The sequence below is a fragment of the Coenobita brevimanus genome, chromosome 94, assembly GCF_032717465.1.
Source record: "Coenobita brevimanus isolate Jiangsu-jjx chromosome 94, ASM3271746v2, whole genome shotgun sequence".
NCBI lineage: Eukaryota > Metazoa > Arthropoda > Malacostraca > Decapoda > Coenobitidae > Coenobita > Coenobita brevimanus.
In genome coordinates this window covers 34759259-34782402 of record NC_137047.1, presented here as the reverse complement: position 1 = coordinate 34782402, position 23144 = coordinate 34759259, and positions in this window count along the sequence as shown.

Below are 23144 nucleotides of genomic sequence, written 5' to 3'. Positions count from 1 at the left end.
CATGAGGATCGAGCCAGTACCAACCACGCTGCCACTCCCTTAACACCTTCAATACACTGACGTCGTTTTGTAGTATATTCTTGCCGCTACACACTTTAATGCAATATTGAAATGACTTGTTTGATAGTGTGCTAGTTTATGAAATTAGTATCTGTCCTACTTTTAAAAATATATATTAATCTAAATTATATATATAAAAAAAAATGTGCCTTGAGATACGAAAAATTTAGCAGAAAAAACAACAGTGGATTGTATGGGTTACGCGTGTGTGTGTGTGTGTGTGTGTGTGTGTGTGTGTGTGTGTGTGTGTGTGTGTGTGTGTGTGTGTGTGTGTGTGTGTGCGTGCGTGTGTGTGTGTGTGTGTGTGTGTGTGTGTGTGTGTGTGTGTGTGTGTGTGTGTGTGTGTGTGTGTGTGTGTGTGTGTGTTTGAGAGAGAGAGAGAGAGAGAGAGAGAGAGAGAGAGAGAGAGAGAGAGAGAGAGAGAGAGAGAGATAATGATGAGGTGGCAGGGGTTATAGGAAGCAGGTCAGGTTTCCAAAGCGTTTATGGATATTGTTTTTAACCCCGTCACTACAAATGGTTTTTTCAGAGTCAACAAAATCGTGTGGAGGCAGCAAGATTAAATTCCCAAAAGGTGATATTACTAACCCTTTCAACCCGATGGCGTATTTATATTGTATATTTGACAGCATGTACTTACCCCGCCGACACTCCCTTAACACCTTCACTATGGCTACTTAGTTTACTGTTTGACTGTTGCTGCCTCCAGACGATTTTATTTATGTCAGGGAAGGGTTAATGAAGGCTATATCTGACCCCTCCTGTTTGGCAAATCTCTCCAAACCTGAAGAAATTAATCTGGCCACGATAAGAATAAGTTTAAAATTACGTCCTCAGGCAGAAGGGGTTAAAAACTATCTCAATCAGCGTTGGTAACTAAAATTAACCCCTTCAATACGGCGATCTCTTTTTATTGTATTTTTATTGCTTCCTCCAATTTATTTTATTCATCTCATGGACGATCTCTTGTAAGGAGGTTACTGAAGGCTGTATCTAATCCCTCTTGTCAGAAAAGTCTCTCAAGGGTAAAATAAAATCGACTGAAGCTACCAAAACAAACTCCTATATACGTCCCAGGATCCAAAGGGTTAGGAACGTTGTATGTCACTGCAGCTGACACCAGATAATTCCTTCTATGACTAATTATGCAGAGACGATAAAAAGGTGAAAGACGAGAAAGTAAAAGGGAGAAGGATGTGATCAGTCGAACCCGGTGCCCCAGCTTCAGGGCAGAGCGCGTACTAAGTCCACTGCCGCTCCCTCAACACCTTCAATATTCTCACGTCCATTTTAGTTAACTGTTGTTTTTTTCCGACGAGTCTTTTCAAACTGGGAGAGACCCTGGCAGGGAAAAGGTTGATGCCTGTATATAAGGCTTTCTGTTGAAATAGTCTCTGGTGACCTGAATAAAATCACTCAGAGATACCAACAATGAACTAAGAAATATGTCAGCGCATTGAATGGGTTAACTCCTTCACTCCTAAGACGTATTTTTTTTTTATTGTTGTTGCTGGCAATAGACGATTTCCTTTAGCTCAGGGAATAGGTTCTACACTAAAGGGGTTAATGAGGCCATATCTAACCATTACAGGTGGAAATTTCCTATCGTATGGTGAAATGTAAAAAACGTCATCAGGTTGAAGGCTTTAATCCAATGAGGATTAGTTTTTTTTTTTTTTCGGTACATCAAGAGGATTTTGTTGACTACAGTGAAATCGTTTCTGGTGAGGCGTGACAAACAACATTGATTAACCACTCCTCTTGCCAGGATGATTTCTCTGCCTGAGCTGAAAACACTTGCCTGATGGCAACAATAATAACATTTAATACACAACAACAGCCTGAAGAAATTAAGATGAAATAATGTTTCATCACCTCTTATGAAATCTTTACCTTTGCATTGTACCTCCACCTCAACTTAGCCAAGATTTTCTTTCTTTTGAAGCTCATTTCTCGTAAAGCAATTGCAGAATAAGACAATAATATGGTTTGACATCTTGTCAAAAAGGCTTTCTCACGAGAAGGACCACAGACTACTCCTAAGACATACGGTACTGAAAGCGTAGCATTCAAGATAGAGATGACAATTTTGCGCCAAGTTAAGGTGGCCGGACTATAGTACGGCAAATTCACCACATTGGTCCTGTGCTCACAGCAGTGCAACTGTGAATAAGGAAGTAAATTCGACTGTTGCGTGCCTTTTTCCAGGAGGCGATGTGGACTTAGCAAACACTGATTTTATGTCTTAATGTCCCTAGTCTTACTAAGCAGCTTAAAAACACAACTCCACACAAACAATTTCCTTGTGAGAAGTTAGGCTTTGTACAAACCAAAACACACACACACACACACACACACACACACACACACACACACACAACTTCAGTACAAAAATACATAAACAGTATATAAAAGTGAAATCGCACATATCAGGGCTGACCAGCATCACAACGAGCAAACAAACACAAATAAACAAACACGCAGATGATAAACTAGGTGGTCAAAAATAACATTAAAACACAGGACTGAAGGAGAAGGGATTAATGTAGTGTATGTCTGATATACAGTACAGTTAGAAAATGATATCAAGTGAAAGAGAATTATATGAGAGAAGAAGAAGAAGATGATGATGAAAAAGGAGGAGTAGGAAGATGTGGAGAGGGAGGAGGAGGATGAAGGTGAGGATGTGGATGATGATGATGATGATGATGACGAGGAGGAGGAGAACAAAAAGCTGAAGAAGAAGAAGAAGAAGAACAACAACAACAACAACAAATTAGAAAAAAGAAAAGAAAAGGATAATGTTGATGATAATGATGATGATGAAGAAGAAGGAGGAGGAGGAGAAGGAGGAGGAAGAGAAGGAGGCTAATAACTACAAGGAAAACGACTGGTAAAAGATGGATAAATAGGAATATAAAGGCCCGTATACACTTTTGCTAAGGAAGCTTCCCATCATCTTTTCCTAAGCGATTTATTTTGTTTATTCCAGGTTATTGTTCTATTGTCTGTTACAGAATTTCTTCTCACGTAGCGATAGTCTATATGAATAACGTTCAAGAGGATATTAACCTGCCATATCCAGAATTCAGTCGCCTAGTAGGTATTAGTGACCTTCCAACACTAAAAAAACAATACGAGCCAAAGAGGTAATGGGTGGGTTGATCTTTCTCCCCCTACACAAGGGAACAGCCAGTATCAAGCCACACCGTGAAGCCTCTGAGATGCAGCGGAGTGGCGAAGCCTTAATGTGTCTCTCACATCGCTATGCCACAGTAGGAGTTCGGTTCCCTTGAGATTGGTCACGAAATATCGCGAAGAAAATTACGCCGATCGTCTTGTCATATATTTACTGCAATACGGCAGCCTATCCGCGGGGCATCACACCTCTCGGGAAGCAATACTTCATTGAATCCAACCAGGATATATGAATTACATTATAATATTGTTAATATCTGAGGATTTTCTTAGCGCAGAGAAATTGGAGCAACGTTATTAAGAATATTTCTCGATCATCATCAGCATCTTCAGTTACTGTGTTTTGATATTAAATATTACCGTCTCTACAGATCTTCATAACCCCATCAATAGGGATAATTATTATTTTTTCTTTCTTAAAGCGATTGTTTCACACTTTCAAAGAGTATTTAGTTTTTTTGTGGGCTACATACATATATCTGTAGCCCCTTCACTACTATGGGTGTCCTATAAGCTGAGTAAAATAGTCTGACGATACGTACAACAAAATACAAAAGACGTCCTGGGATTGAATAAGTTAACTTCGTCCAGAGCCTGGAATTAAGGTCTACCAATTTCAGAGTACATCCGTGCACATTAACCCCTTAGCCGCTTTGTAACAACTTTGTATTTTATTCATGTTGACACCACACGAATAAATTCATCTCTGGTAAATCCACTGTATCAACATGGTTAAGTACTATTGCCATCAGCGTTGTCAACTTGAGTTGGCCCCTTCAATCATAGCACATCTTTTATACTTTATTCATCCTGCAATGAGCCAAGTTTACTCTAATTTGAGAATATCTCGTGTGGTGAAGCGGTAAATGAAGACTATATCCAACCTCTCCCGCTCCAAAAGTATCTAAAGCTGAACAATATCGTCTGGAGGGAGCAACAGTAAAACATAAAGCAACGTGACCATACTGAAAGGTTATCTTTTTTATATTATTGCAGCAGAAACTACTGTATATCACATATACTTAGATTCGAGTTAGAAAATAAAATGAAGGTAATTGAAAAGAGGAAAAAAAAAAGGGAGGTTTGGAGACGTCACTCGGAACCCGGTGCCCCAGCATGAGGATCGAGCCAGTACCAACCACGCTGCCACTCCCTTAACACCTTCAATACACTGACGTCGTTTTGTAGTATATTCTTGCCGCTACACACTTTAATGCAATATTGAAATGCCTTGTTTGATAGTGTGCTAGTTTATGAAATTAGTATCTGTCCTACTTTTAAAAATATATATTAATCTAAATTATATATATAAAAAAAAATGTGCCTTGAGATAAGAAAAATTAAGCAGAAAAAACAACAGTGGATTGTATGGGTTACGTGTGAGTGTGTGTGTGTGTGTGTGTGTGTGTGTGTGTGTGTGTGTGTGTGTGTGTGTGTGTGTGTGTGTGTGTGTGTGTGTGTGTGTGTGTGTGTGTGTGTGTGTGTGTGTGTGTGTGTGTGTGTGTGTGTGTGTCTGTGTGTGTGTGTGAGAGACAGAGAGAGAGAGAGAGAGAAAGAGAGAGAAAGAGAGATAATGATGAGGTGGCAGGGGTTATAGGAAGCAGGTCAGGTTTCCAAAGCGTTTATGGATATTGTTTTTAACACCGTCACTACAAATGGTTTTTTCAGAGTCAACAAAATCGTGTGGAGGCAGCAAGATTATATTCCCAAAAGGTGATATTATTAACCCTTTCAACCCGATGGCGTATTTATATTGTATATTTGACAGCATGTACTTACCCCGCCGACACTCCCTTAACACCTTCACTATGGCTACTTAGTTTGCTGTTTGACTGTTGCTGCCTCCAGACGATTTTATTTATGTCAGGGAAGGGTTAATGAAGGCTATATGTGACCCCTCCAGTTTGGCAAATCTCTCCAAACCTGAAGAAATTAATCTGGCCACGATAAGAATAAGTTTAAAATTACGTCCTCAGGCTGAAGGGGTTAAAAACTATCTCAATCAGCGTTGTTAACTAAAATTAACCCCTTCAGTACGGCGATCTCTTTTTATTGTATTTTTATTGCTTCCTCCAATTTATTTCATTCAACTCATGGACGATCTCCTGTAAGGAGGTTACTGAAGGCTGTATCTAATCCCTCTTGTCAGAAAAGTTTCTCAAGGGCAAAATAAAATCGACTGAAGCTACCAAAACAAACTCCTATATACGTCACAGGATCCAAAGGGGTAGGAACGTTGTATGTCACTGCAGCTGACACCAGATAATTCCTTCTATGACAATTATGCAGAGACGATAAAAAGGTGAAAGACAAGAAAGTAAAAGAGAGAAGGATGTGATCAGTCGAACCCGGTGCCCCAGCTTCAGGGCAGAGCGCGTACTAAGTCCACTGCCGCTCCCTCAACACCTTCAATATTCTGACGTCCATTTTAGTTAACTGTTGTTTTTTTCCGACGAGTCTTTTCAAACTGGGAGAGACCCTGGGAGGGAAAAGGTTGATGCCTGTATGTAAGGCTTTCTGTTAAAATAGTCTCTGGTAGCCTGAATAAAATCACTCAGAGATACCAACAATGAACTAAGAAATACGTCAGGGCATTGAATGGGTTAACTCCACCCTGCTGCTGAAGCCAGCCGTCTTGCTCAGCATTTCGCGGATCGTTCTGCTTCCCACAATCTTCCGCAACCCGTCCGAGCCCTACAGGAGCAGTTGTCGGCTTCTCGTGTCGCTGCTGTACAGGCTGCTTGTGCCAGACCTGACCCCGCTGATCCTCCCATCACCAGCAGGGAGCTTCATAAGGCGCTGCGACACAGAACCGACACTGCACCTTGCCTGGATGGGCTCGTCTACTCGCTCTTGTCTCATGCTGGAGATTGTGGTAGTGAGAGACTGCTTGGTCTGTTCAATCTCTCGTGGTCTGATGGCCGTTTGCCGAGGTCGTGGAAGACAGCTATCATCCACCCGATTCCAAAGCCTCGCGATCCCGACGCCATGCGCCCTATCTCGCTCCTTAGCTGTGTGGCTAAGACAGCAGAAAGGGTTGTGTGTGCCCGCCTTGCCTGGCGTCTGGGACCATTGCACCCGAGGACTTTTGCATACCATCCTGGCAGGAGTGCTTCTCACTGCCTTGCTTCCTTCCTCGGGGAGCTTCGAGGTGGACGGGGGATGGCAGTCTTCCTCGACCTCGAAAAAGCCTTTGAGCTGGCAAGCCCTCTAGCCATCCAGGCAGCCCTTGCGGCCCGGGGAGTTGGGGGTAGACTTCTCTCATGGGTGGGGGATTTCTTTTTGCACAGGTCGGCAGGGGTCAGGTTTCAAGGGGAGCTCTCACCGTTTTACCACCATCTCAACGGCACGCCCCAAGGGAGTGTTCTCAGCCCCTTGCTTTTCAATGTCCTTGTTGAAGGGCTATTAACGGTGGATTATGGTCCCGGCGTGACTCTGCTGGTGTATGCTGACGATTTGGCACTGGTCTTTTCGAGGGGGGACTGTTTCACCCAGGCACCCGCTGCTCTTTCTCGGCTACACACCAAGTGTAATGAACTCGGGCTGAAGGTCAACCTCGGGAAGACCAAGTGCCTACCTTTCGGTCTCCGCCCTCCAGACCGTCCTCTCTTGCTTGATGGCTGCAGCATTGAGCTGGTCAAGCTCCACCGCTACCTGGGCGTCTATTTTGATGCTGGCCTCACTTTCGCCAAGCACGTCAGGTACCTGCGGGAGCGGGCTGCCACCCGAACTTCTGCTCTGCGTTATCTGTCTCGTCACAGTCTAGGGGCATCCTATAACGTGTTACGCACCTTTTTTGTCCACGCTATCCGCTCTCTTGTGGACTATAGTGCCATATGTCTCACCAGCCTTGCCCCACATGTCTCTCAGTCCTTGGAGGTCCTTCAAAATGAGGCACTCCGCACCATGCTACATGCGCCATGCTGGACAAGGTTGGTTAACCTACGTCTGGAGAGTGGTTTTCCTTCACTGGCTCATAGAATTGCATTGCGTGCAACAGCTGAAACACTCCGGCTTGTGCATCGCCATCCACACCTGCCGGTCTCGGCTTTACTGTGGCGTTTAGCAGGCCGACCCCCTGACCCGCTTACTCGCCGTGACTGGACTCGTGCCACTACGGCCCTACTACAGGATTTGGGCGTGGCTTCGGAGGTGTGCAGTGATCCTGAGGTAGACTGTCCAGGTTACTTGCCCCCTCCCCCCGGGTCGCCCCCCCCTTTCACTGTTGTCTATCCCTCAGTGCCCAAGCCTCGCCACTCCATTCCGGCAGTTCTTCGGCAGGTCAGTCTTTGTAGTATCTCTACTGTCAACTCAACAGCTTCGGCAGTCTATTATACGGACGGCTCAGTCTCCTCCGATGGCTCAGCGGGGGCGGCTTTTGCTTTGACTTTTCCTTTTGGACCATACACTGAATCCTGGCGCATCTCCACGGGGGTCTCAGCCTTCCAGGCGGAGCTGGTGGCTCTTCTCGGTGCCTTGCGTCATGCTTACCGGCATCAGCATCAGCGAGTCGTTCTGCACACTGACTCACTCTCTGCCCTTCAGTGTCTGGAGTCTCTCGCGCTTACATCTCACCGTTTCCTACTAACGGCTATATATACTGTTGCGTCTTTCATTCAGCAGCGTGGTGGCTCAGTGATTTTTCACTGGGTCCCTGGACATGTTGGCGTTTGGGGGAATGAACTGGCAGATACAACTGCACGTGCGGCAAGCACCCTCCCTGCTGTCACATTTCCGCTTCACCCCTGTGCCACCCGTGTCCTCTCAGAGGTGTATGCCACTATCTACAGGCGTACCAGGGATGAGCATGAACTCTGTATTGCCGAGGGATCACGCTCGGCTGCCTGGTATGCGGCGGCCACATCTTATTCACCTCTTCCGATACCAACTGGATTACCCAACTTTATTCTAGTTAGGATTAGGCGTCTCCGCTTAGGTTTCCTGTGCTACCGCCAGGTTGCCGGCTTGGAGCCTGACCCATGCCCCCATTGCTATGCATGGTCCGCCGATCCTTTATCCCATTACTTACTAGACTGTCCGGCCACAGCGCTGCTTCTTGCAGGTCCTGGCGGAGGCTTCTCTCGTACTGGGGATGATGTCTTTGATGCAGCTAGGGTTGTTGGCAATGCATCTTTTCAGAGAATTTTGCGCACTGTGCGGGACTACCCTCCTCCTCGGTAATTCTCTCAGGCATTGATCCTGCTTTTTTATTTATTTTTTTTTTTTTATTTTTTTTTTTTTTAAGGCTTTTCTCTGACGGGCTCTTAGTTTGCCCGTGCCCCACCAAGTGTGGGTAAATATCAAACAACAACAACAACAACCCGATGGCGTATTTATATTGTATATTTGACAGAATGTACTTACCCCGCCGACACTCCCTTAACACCTTCACTATGGCTACTTAGTTTACTTTTTGACTGTTGCTGCCTCCAGACGATTTTATTTATGTCAGGGAAGGGTTAATGAAGGCTATATCTGACCCCTCCAGTTTGGCAAATCTCTCCAAACCTGAAGAAATTAATCTGGCCACGATAAGAATAAGTTTAAAATTACTTCTTCAGGCTGAAGGGGTTAAAAACTATCTCAATCAGGGTTGTTAACTAAAATTAACCCCTTCAGTACGGCGATCTCTTTTTATTGTATTTTTCTTGCTTCCTCCAATTTATTTTATTCAACTCAAGGACGATCTCTTGTAAGGAGGTTACTGAAGGCTGTATCTAATCCCTCTTGTCAGAAAAGTCTCTCAAGGGCAAAATAAAATCGACTGAAGCTACCAAAACAAACTCCTATGTACGTCCCAGGGTCCAAAGGGTTAGGAACGTTGTATGTCACTGCACCTGAAACCAGATAATTCCTTCTATGACAATTATGCAGAGACGATAAAAAGGTGAAAGACGAGAAAGTAAAAGGGAGAAGGATGTGATCAGTCGAACCCGGTGCCCCAGCTTCAGGGCAGAGCGCGTACTAAGTCCACTGCCGCTCCCTCAACACCTTCAATATTCTCACGTCCATTTTAGTTAACTGTTGTTTTTTTCCGACGAGTCTTTTCACACTGGGAGAGACCCTGGCAGGGAAAAGGTTGATGCCTGTATGTAAGGCTTTCTGTTGAAATAGTCTCTGGTAACCTGAATAAAATCACTCAGAGATACCAACAATGAACTAAGAAATACGTCACCGCATTCAATGGGTTAACTCCTTCACTCCTAAGACGTTTTTTTTTTTATTGTTGTTGCTGGTAATAGACGATTTCCTTTAGCTCAGGGAATAGGTTTTACACTAAAGGGGTTAATGAGGCCATATCTAACCATTACAGGTGGAAATTTCCTATCGTATGGTGAAATGTAAAAAACGTCATCAGGTTGAAGGCTTTAATCCAATGAAGGATTTTTTTTTTTTTTTTCGGTACATCAAGAGGATTTTGTTGACTACAGTGAAATAGTTTGTAGTGACGGCGTGACAAACAACATTGATTAACCACTCCTCTTGCCAGGATGATTTCTCTGCCTGAGCTGAAAACACTTGTCTGATGGCAACAATAATAACATTTAATACACAACACCAGCCTGAAGAAATTAAGATGAAATAATGTTTTATCACCTCTTATGAAACCTTTACCTTTGCATAGTTCCTCCACCTCAACTTGGCCAAGATTTTCTTTCTTTTGAAGCTCATTTCTCGTAAAGCAATTGCAGAATAAGGCAATAATATGGTTCGACATCTTGTCAAAAAGGCTTTCTCACGAGAAGGACCACAGACTACTCCTAAGACATACGGTACTGAAAACGTAGCATTCAAGATGGAGATGGCAATTTTGCGCCAAGTTAAAGTGGCCGGAGTATAGTACGGCAAATTCCCCACATTGGTCCTGTGCTCACAGCAGTGCAACTGTGAATAAGGAAGTAAATTCGACTGTTGCGTGCCGTTTTCTAGGAGACGATGTGGACTTAGCAAACACTGATTTTATGTCTTAATGTCCCTAGTCTTACTAAGCAGCTTAAAAACACAACTCCACACAAACAATTTCCTTGTGAGAGGTTAGGCTTTGTACAAACCAAAACACACACACACACACACACACACACACACACACACACACACACACACACACACACACACAACTTCAGTACAAAAATACATAAACAGTATATAAAAGTGAAATCGCACATATCAGAGCTGACCAGCATCACAACGAGCAAACAAACACAAATAAACAAACACGCAGATGATAAACTAGGTGGTCAAAAATAACATTAAAACACAGGACTGAAGGAGAAGAGATTAATGTAGTGTATGTCTGATATACAGTACAGTTACAAAATGATATCAAGTGAAAGAGAATTATATGAGAGAAGAAGATCATGATGAAAAAGGAGGAGTAGGAAGATGTGGAGAGGGAGGAGGAGGATGAAGGGGAGGATGTGGATGGTGATGATGATGATGATGACGAGGAGGAGGAGAACAAAAAGCAGAAGAAGAAGAAGAAGAACAAGAACAACAACAACAACAACAACAACAACAACAACAAATTAAAAAAAAGAAAAGAAAAAGATAATGTTGATGATAATGATGATCATGAAGAAGGAGGAGGAGGAGGAGAAGGAGGAGGAAGAGAAGGGGGCGAATAACTACAAGGAAAACGACTAGTAAAAGGTGGATAAATAGGAATATAAAGGCCCGTATACACTTTTGCTAAGGAAGCTTCCCATCATCTTTTCCTAAGCGATTTATTTTGTTTATTCCAGGTTATTGTTCTATTGTCTGTTACAGAATTTCTTCTCACGTAGCGATAGTCTATATGAATAACGTTCAAGAGGATATTAACCTCCCATATCCAGAATTCAGTCGCCTATTAGGTATTAGTGACCTTCCAACACAAAAAAAACAATACGAGCCAAGGATGTAATGGGTGGGTTGATCTTTCTTCCCCTACACAAGGGTACAGCCAGCATCAAGCCACACCGTGAAGCCTCTGAGATGCAGCGGAGTGGCGAATCCTTAATGTGTCTCTCACATCGCTATGCCACAGTAGGAGTTCGGTTCCCTTGAGATTGGTCACGAAATATCGCGAAGAAAATTACGCCGATCGTCTTGTCATATATTTACTGCAATACGGCAGCCTAGCCGCGGGGCATCACACCTCTCGGGAAGCAATACTTCATTGAATCAAACCAGGATATATGAATTACATTATAATATTGTTAATATCTGAGGATTTTCTTAGCGCAGAGAAATTGGAGCAACGTTATTAAGAATATTTCTCGATCATCATCAGCATCTTCAGTTACTGTGTTTTGATATTAGTTATTACCGTCTCTACAGATCTTCATAACCCCATCAATAGGGATAATTAATTTTTTTCTTTCTTAGAGCGATTGTTTCACACTTTCAAAGAGTATTTAGTTTTTCGTGGGCTAAATACATATATCTGTAGCCACTTTGCTGCTATGGGTGTCCTTTAAGCTGAGTAAAATAGTCTGGCGATACGTACAACAAAATCCAAAATACGTCCTGGGATTGAATAAGTTTACTTCGTCCAGAGCCTGGAATTAAGGTCTACCAATTTCAGAGTACATCCGTGCACATTAACCCCTTAGCCACTTTGTAACAACTTTGTATTTTATTCATGTTGACACCACACGAATAAATTCATCTCTGGTAAATCCACTGTAGCAACATGGTTAAGTACTATTGCCATCAGCATTGTCAACATGAGTTGGCCCCTTCAATCATAGCACATCTTTTATACTTTATTCATCCTACAATGAGCCAAGTTTACTCTACTTTGAGAATATCTCGTGTGGTGAAACGGTAAATGAAGACTATATCCAACCTCTCCCGTTCCAAAAGTATCTAAAGCTGAACAATATCGTCTGGAGGGAGCAACAGTAAAACATAAAGCAACGTGACCATACTGAAAGGTTATCTTTTTATATTATTGCAGCAGAAACTACTGTACATCACATATACTTAAATTCGAGTTAGAAAATAAAATGAAGGTAATTGAAAAGAGGAAAAAAAAAAAAAGGGAGGTTTGGAGGCGTCACTCGGAACCCGGTGCCCCAGCATGAGGATCGAGCCAGTACCAACCACGCTGCCACTCCCTTAACACCTTCAATACACTGACGTCGTTTTGTAGTATATTCTTGCCGCTACACACTTTAATGCAATATTCAAATGACTTGTTTGATAGTGTGCTAGTTTATGAAATTAGTATCTGTCCTCCTACTTTTAAAAATATATGTTAATCTAAATTATATATATAAAAAAAAATGTGCCTTGAGATACGAAAAATTAAGCAGAAAAAACAACAGTGGATTGTATGGGTTACGTGTGTGTGTGTGTGTGTGTGTGTGTGTGTGTGTGTGTGTGTGTGTGTGTGTGTGTGTGTGTGTGTGTGTGTGTCTGTGTGTGTGTCTGTGTGTGTGTGTGAGAGACAGAGAGAGAGAGAGAGAAAGAGAGAGAGAGAGATAATGATGAGGTGGCAGGGGTTATAGGAAGCAGGTCAGGTTTCCAAAGAGTTTATGAATATTGTTTTTAACCCCGTCACTACAAATGGTTTCTTCAGAGTCAACAAAATCGTGTGGAGGCAGCAAGATTAAATTCCCAAAAGATGATATTATTAACCCTTTCAACCCGATGGCGTATTTATATTGTATATTTGACAGCATGTATTTACCCCGCCGACACTCCCTTAACACCTTCACTATGGCTACTTAGTTTACTGTTTGACTGTTGCTGCCTCCAAACGATTTTATTTATGTCAGGGAAGGGTTAATGAAGCCTATATCTGACCACTCCAGTTTGGCAAATCTCTCCAAACCTGAAGAAATTAATCTGGCCACGATAAGAATAAGTTTAAAATTACGTCCTCAGGCTGAAGGGGTTAAAAACTATCTCAATCAGCGTTGTTAACTAAAATTAACCCCTTCAGTACGGCGATCTCTTTTTATTGTATTTTTATTGCTTCCTCCAATTTATTTTATTCAACTCATGGACGATCTCTTGTAAGGAGGTTACTGAAGGCTGTATCTAATCCCTCTTGTCAGAAAAGTCTCTCAAGGGCAAAATAAAATCGACTGAAGCTACCAAAACAAACTCCTATATACGTCCCAGGATCCAAAGGGTTAGGAACGTTGTATGTCACTGCTGCTGACACCAGATAATTCCTTCTATGACTAATTATGCAGAGACGATAAAAAGGTGAAAGACGAGAAAGTAAAAGGGAGAAGGATGTGATCAGTCGACCCCGGTGCCCCAGCTTCAGGGCAGAGCGCTTACTAAGTCCACTGCCGCTCCCTCAACACCTTCAATATTCTCACGTCCATTTTAGTTAACTGTTGTTTTTTTCCGACGAGTCTTTTCAAACTGGGAGAGACCCTGGCAGGGAAAAGGTTGATGCCTGTATGTAAGGCTTTCTGTTGAAATAGTCTCTGGTAACCTGAATAAAATCACTCAGAGATACCAACAATGAACTAAGAAATACGTCAGCGCATTGAATGGGTTAACTCCTTCACTCCAAAGACGTATTTTTTTTTTTTATTGTTGTTGCTGGTAATAGACGATTTCCTTTAGCTCAGGGAATAGGTTCTACACTAAAGGGGTTATTGAGGCCATATCTAACCATTACAGGTGGAAATTTCCTATCGTATGGTGAAATGTAAAAAACGTCATCAGGTTGAAGGCTTTAATCCAATGAAGGATTATTTTTTTTTTTTTCCGTACATCAAGAGGATTTTGTTGACTACAGTGAAATAGTTTATAGTGACGGCGTGACAAACAACATTGATTAACCACTCCTCTTGCCAGGATGATTTCTCTGCCTGAGCTGAAAACACTTGTCTGACGGCAACAATAATAACATTTATTATACAACACCAGCCTGAAGAAATTAAGATGAAATAACGTTTTATCACCTCTTATGAAACCTTTACCTTTGCATAGTTCCTCCACCTCAACTTGGCCAAGATTTCTTTCTTTTGAAGCTCATTTCTCGTAAAGCAATTGCAGAATAAGGCAATAATATGGTTCGACATCTTGTCAAAAAGGCTTTCTCACGAGAAGGACCACAGACTACTCCTAAGACATACGGTACTGAAAGCGTAGCATTCAAGATGGAGATGACAATTTTGCGCCAAGTTAAAGTGGCCGGAGTATAGTACGGCAAATTCCCCACATTGGTCCTGTGCTCACAGCAGTGCAACTGTGAATAATGAAGTAAATTCGACTGTTGCGTGCCGTTTTCCAGGAGACGATGTGGACTTAGCAAACACTGATTTTATGTCTTAATGTCCCTAGTCTTACTAAGCAGCTTAAAAACACTACTCCACACAATTTCCTTGTGAGAAGTTAGGCTTTGTACAAACCAAAACACACACACACACACACACACACACACACACACACACACACACACACAACTTCAGTACAAAAATATATAAACAGTATATAAAAGTGAAATCGCAGGTATCAGAGCTGACCAGCATCACAACGAGCAAACAAACACAAATAAACAAACACGCAGATGATAAACTAGGTGGTCAAAAATAACATTAAAACGCAGGACTGAAGGAGAAAGGATTAATGTAGTGTATGTCTGATATAAAGTACAGTTAGAAAATGATATCAAGTGAAAGAGAATTATATGAGAGAAGATGAAGATGATGATGAAAAAGGAGGAGTAGGAAGATGTGGAGAGGGAGGAGGAGGATGAAGGTGAGGATGTGGATGATGATGATGATGATTATGACGAGGAGGAGGAGAACAAAAAGCAGAAGAAGAAGAAGAAGAAGAACAACAACAACAACAACAACAACAACAAATTAAAAAAAAGAAAAGAAAAAGATAATGTTGATGATAATGATGATGATGAAGAAGGAGGAGGAGGAGGAGAAGGAGGAGGAAGAGAAGGAGGCGAATAACTACAAGGAAAACGACTGGTAAAAGGTGGATAAATAGGAATATATAGGCCCGTATACACTTTTGCTAAAAGAAGCTTCCCATCATCTTTTCCTAAGCGATTTATTTTGTTTATTCCAGGTTATTGTTCTATTGTCTGTTACAGAATTTCTTCTCACGTAGCGATAGTCTATATGAATAACGTTCAAGAGGATATTAACCTGCCATATCCAGAATTCATTCTCCTAGTAGGTATTAGTGACCTTCCAACACTAAAAAAACAATACGAGCCAAAGAGGTAATGGGTGGGTTGATCTTTCTCCCCCTACACAAGGGTACAGCCAGTATCAAGCCACACCGTGAAGCCTCTGAGATGCAGCGGAGTGGCGAAGCCTTAATGTGTCTCTCACATCGCTATGCCACAGTAGGAGTTCGGTTCCCTTGAGATTGGTCACGAAATATCGCGAAGAAAATTGCGCCGATCATCTTGTCATATATTTACTGCAATACGGCAGCCTAGCCGCGGGGCATCACACCTCTCGGGAAGCAATACTTCATTGAATCAATCCAGGATATATGAACTACATTATAATATTGTTAATATCTGAGGATTTTCTTAGCGCAGAGAAATTGGAGCAACTTTATTAAGAATATTTCTCGATCATCATCAACATCTTCAGTTACTGTGTTTTGATATTAATTATTACCGTCTCTACAGATCTTCATAACCCCATCAATAGGGATAATTAATTTTGTTCTTTCTTAAAGCGATTGTTTCACACTTTCAAAGAGTATTTAGTTTTTTGTGGGCTAAATCCATATATCTGTAGCCCCTTCAATACTATGGGTGTCCTTTAAGCTGAGTAAAATAGTCTGACGATACGTACAACAAAATACAAAAGACGTCCTGGGATTGAATAAGTTAACTTCGTCCAGAGCCTGGAATTAAGGTCTACCAATTTCAGAGTACATCCGTGCACATTAACCCCTTAGCCGCTTTGTAACAAGTTTGTATTTTATTCATGTTGACACCACACGAATAAATTCATCTCTGGTAAGTCCACTGTAGCAACATGGTTAAGTACTATTGCCATTAGCGTTGTCAACATGAGTTGGCCCCATCAATCATAGCACATCTCTTATACTTTATTCATCCTACAATGAGCCAAGTTTACTCTAATTTGAGAATATCTCGTGTGGTGAAGCGGTAAATGAAGACTATATCCAATCTCTCCCGTTCCAAAAGTATCTAAAGCTGAACAATATCGTCTGGAGGGAGCAACAGTAAAACATAAAGCAACGTGACCATACTGAAAGGTTATCTTTATATATTATTGCAGCAGAAACTACTGTACATCACATATACTTAGATTCGAGTTAGAAAATAAAATGAAGGTAATTGAAAAGAGAGAGAGAAAAAAAAAGGGAAGTTTGGAGGCGTCACTCGGAACCCGGTGCCCCAGCATGAGGATCGAGCCAGTACCAACCACGCTGCCACTCCCTTAACACCTTCAATACACTGACGTCGTTTTGTAGTATATTCTTGCCGCTACACACTTTAATGCAATATTGAAATGACTTGTTTGATAGTGTGCTAGTTTATGAAATTAGTATCTGTCCTCCTACTTTTAAAAATTGTTACATAGCCTATGACTTCATCATCCTTTGTGTAATTTTAACGCACAGTATGCTGCATTTTTGATCACGAGCGTGTTCTGCCTCAGTCCCCCCCTTCTACCGTTATAGTAGAGTAAGTCGTCCTTTCTGTTATTCAGTGCGGGATTGTCGACCGTTTGTCCCCATCGCTTCATTTGCGCGTCCTTATTACAAGTTGTATCAAGCTCTGCTAGCCCCTATATAATGAGCTCAATTTCTGCATCATTGCCACTTAGATCTGCTCCTCACTTTGTTCACATCTCTGTCCTCCCCTGTACAGATATTATTATTGTGAGTGCTCAAGAAATCTCCAAACATCTAGCAGCTGTGTGTAATTTGAGTATAACTGTTGCATTTTTTTCTTGTACTGTATAGCATAAGTTTAATTTGTAGGCTTAGTGAAGTTTTTGTAATTCATGTATGGATCTTTATGTCAGTCATTTTTGATAATAGTTTGTATCTGTAATAATTTATCTGGCATTCACTGAGTGTTCTCTGGTATCTCATTTTATCAGGGCTGACTTAGATAAGTTTACTCTTGCTAACTTCGTGTTAATAGAGGCTGTTGCAGTTGACCATATATTTGACCTGTTTATTTGCCATTGCATTACCCTTATGAGTCCTGAATGTTTTGTTGTTAGTTTAAGCATTAAACTTTGACTTGTAATTTTGCCTAACTCTTTTGTTTTGAACCTGGAACTTTACGGGACAGTAGTGACTCTTCGTATTCTCACTTAAAGTGTACATTATCTTTCTCTGTTCCGTAACATAAATTTGGCGACCTCATATCAGGATATTCAGGATATTATCATAAGGATATTGTTTGATATTTTGTGACTGTGATATATTCATGATGGCTACTATTACTACACTTGATGAAGCCAAAGATTTTTTGTCAAATGTGCAAACAGTGTGTGATATAGAAAACAGAACAAAGAATGAACTTAAGCTTGTTGCTCAACAATTGGGAATTGCAGTTCACTCTCATCATTCTAAGGATCAAATTGTTGGCATGATTAATAAAAGCTTGTTTAATGTAACTCCTCCAAATGAGCAAACGCAGATTGAATTAGCTAAGTTACAGCTAGCTCTGCAGGAGGCTCGTGCTAAAGAAGCTGAATTTCAGGCAAATGCTAAGCAGGCGGAGTCTCAGGCTCGTATTCAGGAGGCTGAATTTCAAGCACGTGCTAAGGAGGCTGAGTCTCAGGCTAAGGAGGCGGAATCTCAGGTTCGGATTCAGGAGGCACAGATACAGGCTCAGGCACAAGTTGAACTTGCCAGGATTCAGGCAGACCATGAGTATCGCATGAAACAAGGTGGAACTGGATCATCTAGCTCTGATGATTTTGATGTGGCTAAAAATGTTAAACTTGTCCCTCCTTTTAATGAATCTGATTTAACAAAGTATTTTCAGTTGTTTGAGAGGGTAGCTACAGGTTTTAATTGGCCTAAGGAGTATTGGACAGTACTCCTTCAAACTGTTCTCACCGGTAAAGCTCAAGTAACTTATGCATCTTTGCCTCAGGATCAATCTGATAATTATGATGTAGTTAAGAGCTTGATTCTTAAGGCCTATGAGCTTGTTCCTGAAGCCTATAGAGTAAAATTTAGGACAACTTACAAGCAAGATAAGCAATCCCATGTTGAGTATGCAAAAATCAAAGAAGATCTGTTAGAGCAGTGGTTAAATTCTAAGAATGTGGATTCTGATTTTGGTAAATTTAAGCAGATGATTTTGCTGGAGGATTTCAAAAGGTGTATTTATAAAGATGTAAGCCTATATCTTGATGAGAAAAGAATAGATAATTTGTCTGATGCTGCAGTTTTAGCTGATGAGTATGTTCTCACTCACAAGAGATATTCTAGACAAAAAGGGAAAGCTGAGAGTAAGTACGTTGCCTCTACTCAGAGTACAGGTAACAGGAAAGAGAATAAGGATGATGTTTCTCAGGAAGTAAATACCAGCTTCACCTCTAGATTTCAGAAAAGTAAATGTACTTATTGTAGTAAGCTTGGTCATACTACGGAGAGATGTTTCAGGAGACAGCGTGATGTGAACAAAAGGAGTCTTTAAATATTCAGTCAATTGGTCTAGTGTCCACTCTTGAGAGTTCCCAGAATTCTTTAACTGAGTTAACTGAACCTGCTTTGAGGGGTAACTTAAATTCTCATGATGGAGCTCCTCTTTTGAGCAGTAACGTGGGTGACACTCTCAAGAGTTCATGTGCTAATTTCCTGTCTGATGGTTTTGTCAGTCCTCTGGACAGTAATGACAGGAAATCAGTTCAAATATATCGTGATACAGGTGCTTGCCAATCCCTTATGCTGACCAGTGTTCTAGGCTCTAATGTTAATTCCTCTGATGAAACTGTAATCTTACAAGGTGTAGGGAATAATTACTTCTCTGTTCCTCTGTGCAGAGTGAATTTAGAGTCTGGTTTTGTTAATGGTTCTGTTATGGTTGGGTTGGTTGAGACATTCCCAATGTCAGGTGTAACTTTCTTACTTGGAAATGATATTGGTGGAAGTCAAGTGTGTCCAGCTCCTCAGTTGTCTAGTGAGCCAGTGGCTGCGGCCCAGGATTGTGATGTCCCTGATGTGTTCCCTGCATGTGCTGTCACTAGGGCTAAGTCTAAAGTTACTGGTGATTTAGAGGATGATGATGATGATGTTATCCTAGCTGACACTTTTCTTGCTAATTTGGACCACTCACCAGATGAGGCAGTACCCGGTAGTGTTGATAATTTGTCTCGTCAAGAGTTGGTTGAGTTGCAGGTTGCTGACCCTGAGTTGAAAGGTCTAGCTAACTCTGCTTACAGTGAAGAAGAGTCAGCCGGTGCTTCTACTTGTTATTATGTAAAGTCAGGAGTACTTATGAGGAAGTGGAGACCCCCAACAGCATCAGCCGACTGTGAATGGGAGGTTGTACATCAAGTTGTCATCCCTCGTGTTTGTAGGCAGGATATCATTCGAGTGGCTCATGATTCCAGTTTGGCAGGACACCTTGGAGTGAGGAAGACTGTGGCACGCATTTTGAAACACTTCTACTGGCCAGGTATCTTCAGGGATGTTTCCTGGTATTGTAAGTCTTGTCACACCTGTCAAGTTGTGGGAAAGTGTAATCAGACCGAAAAGGTTGCACCTCTAGTTCCCATTCCTCCTTTTGAGGCGCCTTTCACCCGTGTGTTGGTGGATATTGTGGGCCCTCTTCCTAAGACTTCTTCAGGATTTTCTTATGTGTTGACCATGATTGATATGGCTACTCGTTATCCTGAAGCCATTCCACTTAGAAACATCTCAGCAAAGAATGTGGTTAAGGAAATGCTAGGGTTCTTCACAAAGTTTGGTCTGCCCAAGGAGGTACGGTCAGACCGAGGAAGTATTTTCATGTCAAATGTTTTCAAGCAGTGTCTGAAAGAGTTGGGCATCTCCCAGATCACGTCTTCAGCTTACCATCCCCAGACCCAAGGAGCGTTGGAGAGATATCATCAAACACTCAAATCGATGCTCAAGAAATACTGTTTGGAACATCAGAAAGACTGGGATAAAGGTCTTCCATTCGTTGTGTTTGCTGCAAGAGAATCTCCAAATGAATCACTGGGCTTCTCACCTTTTGAACTACTGTTTGGCCATGAAGTAAGAGGACCCCTTAAGCTACTCAAGGAATGCTGGCTGTCGGAGGAAGATGACGTCAACCTGCTGGAGTATGTGATGAATTTCAAAGAACGGCTGTCCACTGCTTTACAGCTGGCGAGAGAATTTAGGAGCTGCTCAGGAGAAGATGAAGACTTGGTATGATAAGAAGTCCAGGTTACGCCACTTTCAGCCAGGAGATCAGGTTTTGATTCTGCTACCAGTTCATGGGCAACCTCTTCAAGCCAAGTTTAGTGGCCCTTATTTCGTGGAGAAGAAACTCAGTGATGTCAACTATGTCATCGCCACACCAGATCGTAGAAAGAGCAAGCAACTATGTCACATCAACATGCTAAAGTTATATCACAGGCGGGACGAAAATAATCCAGTCTGCACTGTAGCTGTTCCACCCGAGTCTGCAAGTGAAGCTCTCCCATGCAGTATGAGCCTGAGCGATAGTTTGGGGAAGAATCCTGATATCATGAATGATCTCCAGACTAAGCTCTCTCATCTACCACCCAAGGAAAGGCAGGAGTTTTCGGCATTACTGCAGGAGTACCCGCAAGTGTTCCGTGCCACTCCAGGAAGAACCACTGTGTTGATGCATGATGTCGATGTTGGAGACGCAAAGCCAATTAAATTGCCTCCTTACCGTGTGAACCCAGTGAAAGTTCCTCTCATCCAGAAGGAGCTTGGCTACCTGTTGGACCACAAGATGATTGAGCCCTGTCAGAGCGAGTGGAGTTCTCCTGTCACTCTAGTCCCTAAGCCAGGTGGGTCACAGAGGCTTTGCATTGACTACAGACGTGTTAATCAGATAACTAAAACAGACACTTACCCTCTCCCTCGCGTGGAAGATTGCATAGAAGAGATCGGAAAGGCTAGGTACATAAGTAAGTTTGATTTGTTAAAGAGATACTGGCAAGTACCTATGACTGAACGTGCTAGGGAGATCTCATGTTTTGTAACATTAGAAAAGACCTTTGCATGGTCTGTAATGCCATATACAGATTGTTTTAGAGTAATAAGAAATTTCCTTTGTAAATTTCTTTTTTCTTTGTGGGGAGGTGTTACATAGCCTATGATTTCATCATCCTTTGTGTAATTTTAACGCACAGTATGCTGCATGTTTGATCACGAGCGTGTTCTGCCTCAGTCCCCCCCTTCTACCGTTATAGTAGAGTAAGTCGTCCTTTCTGTTATTCAGTGCGGGATTGTCGACCGTTTGTCCCCATCGCTTCATTTGCGCGTCCTTATTACAAGTTGTATCAAGCTCTGCTAGCCCCTATATAATGAGCTCAATCTCTGCATCATTGCCACTTAGATCTGCTCCTCACTTTGTTCACATCTCTGTCCTCCCCTGTACAGATATTATTATTGTGAGTGCTCAAGAAATCTCCAAACATCTAGCAGCTGTGTGTAATTTGAGTATAATTGTTGCATTTTTTTCTTGTACTGTATAGCATAAGTTTAATTTGTAGGCTTAGTGAAGTTTTTGTAATTCATGTATGGATCTTTATGTCAGTCATTTTTGATAATAGTTTGTATCTGTAATAATTTATCTGGCATTCACTGAGTGTTGTCTGGTATCTCATTTTATCAGGGCTGACTTAGATAACTTTACTCTTGCTAACTTCGTGTTAATAGAGGCTGTTGCAGTTGACCATATATTTGACCTGTTTATTTGCCATTGCATTACCCTTATGAGTCCTGAATGTTTTGTTGTTAGTTTAAGCATTAAACTTTGACTTGTAATTTTGCCTAACTCTTTTGTTTTGAACCTGGAACTTTACGGGACAGTAGTGACTCTTCGTATTCTCACTTAAAGTGTACATTATCTTTCTCTGTTCCGTAACAAAATATATATTAATCTAAATTGTTTATATAAAAAAAAAATGTGCCTTGAGATACGAAAAATTAAGCAGAAAAAACAAGAGCGTATTGTATGGGTTACGTGTGAGTGTGTGTGTGTGTGTGTGTGTGTGTGTGTGTGTGTGTGTGTGTGTGTGTGTGTGTGTGCGTGTGTGTGTGTGTGTGTGTGTGTGTGTGTGTGTGTGTGTGTGTGCGTGCGTGTGTGTGTGTGTACATGAGTGTGTGTGTGTGTGTGTGTGTGTGTGTGTGTTTGTGTGTGTGTGTGTCTGTGAGTGTGTGTGAGAGACAGAGAGAGAGAGAGAGAAAGATAGAGAGAGAGATGATGATGAGGTGGCAGGGGTTATAGGAAGCAGGTCAGGTTTCCAAAGCGTTTATGGATATTGTTTTTAACCCTTTCACTACAAATGTTTTTTTCAGAGTCAACAAAATCGTGTGGAGGCAGCAAGATTAAATTCCCAAAAGGTGATATTATTAACCCTTTCAACCCGATGGCGTATTTATATTGTATATTTGACAGCATGTACTTACCCCGCCGACACTCCCTTAACACCTTCACTATGGCTACTTAGTTTACTGTTTGACTGTTGCTGCCTCCAGACGATTTTATTTACGTCAGGGAAGGGTTAATGAAGGCTATATCTGACCCCTCCAGTTTGGCAAATCTCTCCAAACCTGAAGAAATTAATCTGGCCACGATAAGAATAAGTTTAAAATTACGTCCTCAGGCTGAAGGGGTTAAAAACTCTCAATCAGCGTTGTTAACTAAAATTAACCCCTTCAGTACAGCGATCTATTTTTATTGTATTTTTATTGCTTCCTCCAATTTATTT